This window comes from Jaculus jaculus, chromosome 12 (genome assembly GCF_020740685.1).
Source record: "Jaculus jaculus isolate mJacJac1 chromosome 12, mJacJac1.mat.Y.cur, whole genome shotgun sequence".
Lineage (NCBI taxonomy): Eukaryota > Metazoa > Chordata > Mammalia > Rodentia > Dipodidae > Jaculus > Jaculus jaculus.
In genome coordinates, this window is record NC_059113.1 from 107,290,186 (window position 1) to 107,298,855 (window position 8,670).

Below are 8,670 nucleotides of genomic sequence, written 5' to 3' on the forward strand. Positions count from 1 at the left end.
TTGGAATGGCGCTGTGCGCTGGGGGCCTGGGGGCAAGGTTTTTGGCCTCTGACATATAAATTACGAAAATAAATGAAGGGAAGTCTCTGTGTTGAAAGTTCCTAACTTTTGCTGTTATTTTAGAAGGGAGAATCTGATTTCGTAGCTCAGGCTGTTGGGATCTCGCTCTACAGCCCTGCTGGCCTCAGACTTGCTGCACTCCTCCTCCTCAGCCTCCTGAGCTGTGTGTGTCGCCACAAGTGGCTCACCCTCAGATTCTGTGAGAACATTTGGGTGGTCAGTGTAGTGGGTTTTCCCATGTATTTCCTGTCTTTCAGTAAAAAGGTTTTCCTGCTTGAGCTTCAACTGTCTCAAAATTTCTTTAGAATTTCTTATTGACACTTCTACACGTGTGTACACTACGTCTTGATCCCAACCCACGCCCGCCACCTTCCCTTGTCCTGCATCCTTGTCTTCCTTCCCCTGAGCCCTTCTTCCCAACAAGCTCCTCTTCGACTCTGATGCATTGCTTTTCTTGCGTGCTTGTGTGGCCCTCTGAGCTTAATAAAGCCTGCTGGGCTGGAGAGGTGGTTCAACAGGTAACAGCCTACAAAGCCTAAGGACCCAGGTTCTGTTCCCCAGAACCCACATAAACCATGTGTACAAGGCAGTTCATGCATCTGTAGTTCGTTTGCAATGGCTGGAGGCCCTGGAGTACATGTTCTCTCTATCTATCTACCTATCTGCCTCTTTCTCTCTCTGTCTCTCTCAAATAATTAGCTATGGAAAATAAAATATTTTAAAAATATTGCCTGCATGAGCAGGAAGTTGCTTATCAGAACACGTGCAACTTAGTAATGGCTTCACCACTGCAGAGTCCTCCTCCACCAACCATTAACCACCAAGAACTCCTCAGAGAGGCAAGGGGTCCTCATGTCCTCCTTTACTGTCCGTGACCGAAGGCTATTGACAGGACCTGCCCAGGTGACAAGTGAGTGTGAGGTCACATGTGCCCGGCAAACAGAGCTGCAGAGACCTCCCCAGCGCCTGGCTCTTACACGCTTTCTGCTCCCTCTTCCGCAGGGTTCCCTGATCCTTGGACAGGGTGACACATGGGTGTCGCTTAGCTCTGAACACTCCCCAGGCCCCTGTTCTCAGCACTACTGAAGTCATCCGCATAAAGCAGCTTGTCTGGCCAGTGGTGAGAGCAGAAGTACAGATGTTCAAGCCGTTAGGTGGCAGGTAGCCAGAGCTGTGCCCTGGTGCCAGGGTCTTCTCGGCCAAGGGCAAGTCATCACAGTGGGCTGTCGGGACTCTGCCCACTCCCTCCAGAAACAGCCTTGGGATCACAAACCCAGTTGTTCGTTTGTCTCTTTGTATGATAGGTCAATAGCAAAAGGTGCAATCAATACTGCCAGGAAACCTCAGGTTAGCCATGCAGTTCTGAGTGAGTGCACCTGTTACCTTCTCATCTCCAGGACAAAACAAACACCCGGCCAGAAGCAGCCTGCAGGAGGAAATGGTTGCTTTTCAGCTTATAATGTAGGTGGAAAGTTCACTGTGGTGGCGGAAGTGTGGCAGGAGCGGGCAGGCGGGCATCGCAGCGGGAGGGGCGAGGGGACAGTGAGGCCACCAGCTAGGATGAACCATTCAAGCTAGGAGGCTGAGGGGACATTGCAGTCAAGTTGCCACAGTTGATCAAGGAGCCCTGGATGCAGACACTGGGGTTCACAAAGAGATGCTATCTGGGAGCCACGTCCTGAGTCCTGCTCTTCTCACAGAGTCCCTGTCCCAGAGAGGACACCGGGGCTCACAGCGAGATCCCCTCACTGAACACGAGGGAGAGGAGAGGGGCAGAAGACGTTCCGTACTTACAAACACCTTCTCGCTTAACGTCCCCCAAAAGCCCTTCCAAACACATTGCAGAATCAACATTTTGGACAAAGAAATCGAAGCTTTACATAGGTCATTGAGCCTGGAAGAAGAGGAATTACTCTGCTCATCCTCATAGGTCACGAAGGTAAGAGAAACAGACTGGCAAGTGAACAATCATAAGGAATGGTCGCGTGTGGCTGACTAGAAACTGCATATCCCACTTAAAGAAATAAAATTTTAAAATGCAAATTGTTCTATTGAAGAAAAGATAGCTCTGCGCTCTAGATACAGTGAACACCAGTTTTCAGTCCCTTCACACCCTGACTTTAAGCAGTAGGCGTTACTTTCTCCTAATCCTGCCTGAAAGGCAGATTTACTTTCCCAGAATTTCCTTTACTAACCACCACTCCTTCACATCACTTTAGGTTGCATGAACAATTTGCATGCTATCATCTCTCTCTCTTTTTTTTTTTTTTTTTTGCATCTTATATATCTCGACAGGAAGCAGGATTTATCTGTGTTTCGTATTTCCACTCTACAAAAGCCCCACCTCAAATTTAGCTGACAGGAACCTTGAAGGACATGGACAGAATAATATATATTCCTTCTAGAGAACTAAGATGTGATACAGTTTCTATCCCTTAGTGTGTACACGTGTGGCACAGGCCTCTTTAGTAACTTCTACCAATAGGGCAGAAGTTACTCTTCTGGGTCTGGAGAGATGGCTCAGTGTGGTTAAGGCACTTGCCTGCAAAGCCTAAAGACCCATGTTCAATTCCTCAGAACCTACCTATGCCAGATGCACATGCATCTGGAGTTCACTGTCAGTGGCTAGAGGCCCTGGCGTGCCCATTTACTTTCTCTCTCTCCCAAATAAATAAATGAATACATGAAAGCTAATAAAAGTAAAAAGAAAAGTTAACTTTCTGCATCCTCGTGTTTTGGAAGAAAGTGAGGCATTCTGTTGTTGATTTGCACAGATAGACCGAATGGCTTCCTAAACGACAGGATCACTGCGTACCATTTCTCACTTGGCACCAAAGCAGTCCACGCAGGACAGTTACCCTCATGACTACAATACTTTGTCCTGTGCTGCCCTCTGCTGGCAGAAGTGATAGTCTCCCCCACCCGGCCACCATGCCAGAAGGTTTGCAGTCACAAAAAGTGTCCTTGGGCTGGAGAGATGGTTTAGCGGTTAAGCACTTGCCTGTGAAGCCTAAGGACCCCGGTTCAAGGTTCGATTCTCCAGGACCCACGTTAGCCAGATGCACAAGGGGACGCACGCATCTGGAGTTTGTTTGCAGTGGCTGGAGGCCCTGGCGTGCCCATTCTCTCCCTCTCTCTCTCTCTCTGCCTCTTTCTGTCTCTGTCACTCTCAAATAAATAAATGAATGAAAAAATAAAAAAAAATAAGTGTCCTTGACTTTGGGCTGTGGTTGTAGCATTGAAATGATGTAAAAGCAAGACAAATTACAGAGAAATCAAACTTCAAGAGTTATATTTATGCAAAAATAAAGTTTGTGTTGAAATGAAATAGACAGGGTGAGGGACATAAGCAAGGGGCTGGAGAGATGGCTCAGTGGTTTAAAAAAAAAGATGTAAGGTGCTTGCTTGCAAAGCCTGGAGGCCTGGGTTCAATTCCCCAGTACCCAGGTAAAGCCAGATGGACAAAGTGTCGCATGCATCTGGAGTTTGTTTTCAGGGGCAAAAGGCCCTGCTGTGCCCATTTTCTCTCTCCTCACCCAACCCATCTCCCTGCTTGCAAATGATAAAAATATAACAAAAATATATCTACTGAGGACTTTGTCTCCCCCTGGAACTGCATGCAGTGTGGCTTTTTCTAGCTTTCTGTCAGCTGGTCTATATACAGGGAGGAGGTTTTCAGCTCAGCTCCAACAAGATCCTCAGGGACCTTGCAGCCCAAGCACATGGAGTCTTCAGCAATAGGATCTTACCTTCTATTCTCATGGGAAACCAGGAGCCTCGGCAATGGCCTGTAATGTTTTGGAGGCATCAGGACCCTCCCTGGCCAACAACTCACTGGAAAATACTCCATCCCTGGCACTGAAATTTTTCTAGTAACAATTTATGGCTTCTGGATGCACCGTTGCCCAAAAAGATAGGTTTCCATATGACTTATTCATACCTTCTTAGATTTTGATTAGCCCTCCCCCCACCCTTCCTTTACTCAATCTCTAGAAGTGACAGAGGAGCTCTCAGCACTGAAACATGTCAGTCACACCTGCCAAGGCTCAGGGTCCACTGCAGAAGAGGTGGCGGAAAGACTAAGAGCCAACAGACTCCTTGCAATGCACTCCTCCAGACAGAAATGGCCTGGATACCTGTTGCAGTCCGGTTCACATTGCTGGTAGAAATCACCCAACCAAGAGTAGCTTCTGGGAAAAAGAGGTTTATTTTGGCTTACAGGCTCGAAGGGAAGCTTCACGATGGCAGGGGAAAACAATGGCATGAGCAGAGGGTGGACATCACCCCCTGGCCAACATAAGATGGACCACAGCAACAGAAGGGTGTGCCAAACACTGGCATGGGGAAACTGGCTATAAAGCCCATAAGCCCGCCCCCAACAATACACTCCCTCCAGGAGGCATTAATTCCCAAATATCCATCAGCTGGGAACCTAGCATTCAGAACACCTAAGTTTATGGGGGACACCTGAATCAAACCACCACAATACCCATGACCTCTCAACGTCTGGCACTACCAACACAAGACCATTATAATAGGAGGAAAAGATGGTGACATCAAGCTAAAATAGAGACCGATTGGGAGGGGAGGGGATATGATGGAGAGTGTAGTTGTGAAGGGGAAAGTGGACAGAGAGGGAGTTATCATGGATTGTTGTCTATAATTATGAAAGTTGTCAATAACACAAAAATTAATATAACAAAAATAAGCGAGGCTGTTACTTTCCGCCAACAAGGATGTAATTTTATAAATAACATTTTATTTCTTTGCTACATGTGTGTTGCTTCTGTGCATGTGTGGATGAATATTCACATCTGTGTGGGGCAGGCGCACGTGGAGGCTAGAGTTTAACACTGGGCATCTTCCTCAGTCACTCCCCACCTTTCCTCTTGAGACATGGTCTAGAGCGGACTGACTCAACTGGGCCAGCTAGAGAGGGAGTCTGGGGTCCTCCTGTCCCTGCCAATGCCATTAGGTCTGCTTCTTTGTGGGTGCTAAGGGTTCAGACACAGGTTCCCATGTTCGTATGAAAATCACTAACTGTGTCATCTCCCCAACCCTAAAATCTTTTATTGGTTACATTTTTTTTTTATATTTGACATAGAGAAACAGGAAGGGAGAGAATGGGCGCGCCAGGGCCTCCAGCCACTGCAATTGAACTCCAGTCGCTTGCACCATCTAGTGGACATGAGCAATCTTGCGCTTGCCTCGCCTTTGTGCATCTGGCTTATGTGGGATCTGAAGAGTCAAACATGGGTCCTTAGGCTTCATTAAGTCCAGCACTCTCCCCATTCTAAGTATTAGGAACAACAACAAAATAAAAAAAACAGGGGTGCTGTCTCCCTGATCACTTAGACACTTCCAGCTGTGGGTGAATTTTTCCTTTGACTGGGCCTGGACTAGCACCGGAGCCCTTGCTCTCTGCGTGGCTTCTTTACCCCGCCAGCTCCCCACATGGCAGTAGCTCTCAAACTTTCTTTCCTCTTTTCTTTCCATGCTTTCCCCCCCACGTCCCTATCTGGTCACATGGACTCCGGAGCTACAGTGGCCCACATGGGCTTTTGGGCTCCAGGGGGTGTGCTTCTCTCCCCCACTTTATCTCCTCTTAACCTCCTTGCCTTCCCCTTTCCACACTCCTCCGTAACATCTGAATAAAATGTGGTATTTTAGAAATCCTTCTCTTGAGTCTGGAATTGCCAATTCTTTGGTTAGTTTGCAGATATGAACTCAGGGCTTGGGGTTCCAGGAAGCACCCCAGGACCCCAATTTCCCCATTACAGAATGGGGTCCCACCGAGACATCTTCAGAATGATTTTTATACAAATAGTCACTTTTTGTTGTTGTTGTTTCAAGGTAGGGTCTCACTCTAGCCCAGGCTGACCCAGAAGTTACTATGTAGTTTCCAGGTGACCTTAAACTCACGGTGATCCTCCTACCTCTGCCTCCCCAGTGCTGGGATTAGAGGCGTGGGCCACCACGCCCAGCAAATAGCCACACTTTTATTCGGTTTCCCCACTTTACTTCTAAGAGCCGCCCCCCGTTGGTTCCATGGGTATTCCAGATCCCTTAAACCTTACTCATTTCTTGTAGCCTCGCGCTGAGGAAGATCGAAATTGGACAGAAATCAGATTTATGGTTTGCATTTTGAGCTCGGTCTCTCCTGCTTCCCAGCCCGGCCCGCTCCACCCTGCTGGGATTGGAGCCCTGTTGAGATGCGCTATTGCCAGAGGCCAAACTGGCATGCGAACAGGTGAGGGGCTCTATTGCAAAGGTGACAACTTTGCGGGACGGAGCGCGGACCCTCACCTCGCCGCCAGCCCGCCCCGGGCTCCGGGCCCAGAGGAAAGGGAAGCTGGAAATGCTCCGCCCAGCGATCGGGCCCAGACTCGGCCGGAAAGGTTTCCTGTACAGGCCGGGGTCCAGCCACACGCCCCCTCCGCCCCCTGCGAGCCGAGCTGAGGCTGGGGCTGCGTGAGCCCCGTGCGGGAGGTGACCTCGCTGACTCCTAGAAAACACAGAAACGATGGGAAAGACGTGCCTGATGGTGCCCACTGCCCGCCGTGACTTTCTGCCAAAATGCCAGCTGAAAATCATCTCTTCACGCAGGTACCACCAACAGTAAAGTGAGCACAGGCCGGTTATCCCAGTCCCCGGGAAGCTGTGGCTGGACGATCACCAGTGACAGCCTGACTCCGCGTTTGTAAGCCAAGTGACATTCAAATTGCTTGGTAAAAACAAGTGCATAATTTTAATTTGAACTGTGTGGTATTTTCTCTTTTGTTCAGGCTTTAAACAAATAAAATGATGTTTATAGACACCTTCTGGTTTCTTTATTGATACAACAGGTCTCTCCTAAAGTTTTTGTTGGCATTTGATTTATTTCAAGGTTTTTGTTTTGTTTTGTTTTTATCTTCAAAAGTCAGATTTAAGCCGGGCGTGGTGGCGCACGCCTTTAATCCCAGCACTCGGGAGGCAGAGGTAGGAGGATCGCCGTGAGTTCAAGGCCACCCTGAGACTCCATAGTGAATTCCAGGTCAGCCTGGGCTAGAGTGAGACCCTATCTTGAAAAAGAAAAAACAAAAGTCAGATTTAACAGGTCTATGGTGAACTGATAAACATAATTACTGGGTTTATATTCTAGGTCAACTTCAATTTACATAGAGGATTATTGAAAACAACAAAATTCTCTCTGAGGGGGTGGCTCATCATTTGCCAGGTATTTTAAAAGACTGTAACTGTTAGGTCAGGATGGGCTTCCCAAAACGGAGTGACCAAGGACAGCAGGATGGAGACAGACACGGGGAAGTGGGTCACCCACATTCCTCAAGGAACCGCCCAGCCATCACCCTTCCGGGCCTAACAGTGCCCCACTCTAGGTTTCCCGCCCGCCCCTTATCTTGTAAGTCACCTAGCCTTGGTTCTGGTATCACACCTTGGCTATCTTAGATCTCCCTAGAGAAACCTTTCTAACCTTTCTATTCAACTTTTCCTTCCTCACCTTCCCCCAGCTGAAGAGCCCTATAAAGCCCGCTATCTGGAATCTCAGGTTGACCTTGCTCTGCTCTTGAGAGTCAGCATCCCGTGTTATCTTTGCCTCAGGGTGGTCTCTCGCCCTGGTCTTGGTCACTCCTGAACCTTCCAGTAACGTCCTGTTACTTAAAAGGAGGAAACAACCCACCTGGGTTCCAGGCCAGCCTGCCCGAAGACAAAAACAAAAAGTTGCCCTAGTGATTCTTAATAAAAGCACTTCCAAGTGGGTTAGAGGTATTGATAAAGATTATCCTCAAAATAGTTGTCAGGTTTTGCCTATATTCATAGGCTTATGACTTAAATGTATATTTCATGGTGTTTATTAATAGGTGATATCTCAAATCAATGGGTTATATAAAAATCTGTAGATATATATAAAAATCTGTAGATATAAAACAAGTCTTGACAGGTAGAGATTTTTGGTGACACAAATACTAAGAAAGGCTTTTTTTCAAATTTCCAATAAGCTGGTTAAATCTTTGAAGCTAGACTCTTTGCTTCTTTGTCAGTGGGTAAAACAATCAATTTGGTGAATCTTCTCTTAATAGTCTTATAAGAAAGATGGTTAATTATGGGGTGAGAGAAGATGATTGAAGGAACTGGGGAGGGGCTGGAGAGATAGCTTAGCGGTTAAGCACTTGCCTGTGAAGCCTAAGGGCCCCAGTTCTAGGCTCGATTCCCCAGGACCCACATTAGCCAGATGCACAAGGGGCACACACGTCTGGAGCTCGTTTGCAGTGGCTGGAGGCCCTGGCATGCCCATTCTCTATGTATCTATCTGCCTCTTTCTCTGTCGCTCTCAAATAAATGAATTTTAAAAAAAAAAAGGAACTGGGGAGGAATTTTTCAATGTTGGACATGGAATGCTTGTTAAGAAATGCTTTTGTGAGTGCAACTTAGATCAGAATGTTAAAGCATGTGGATGAAGGTGTACAAATGCAGAAAGGATCTAGATCTAAACAGACCAAATTTTGCCTAGAACTAATTTCATTTTATAAGGAACAGAAAGCTAATTTTTAGGCTAAATATAGACGAACACCATGCCTAAAATTAAAGATCTTTCAACTGTTTTCAGACTCT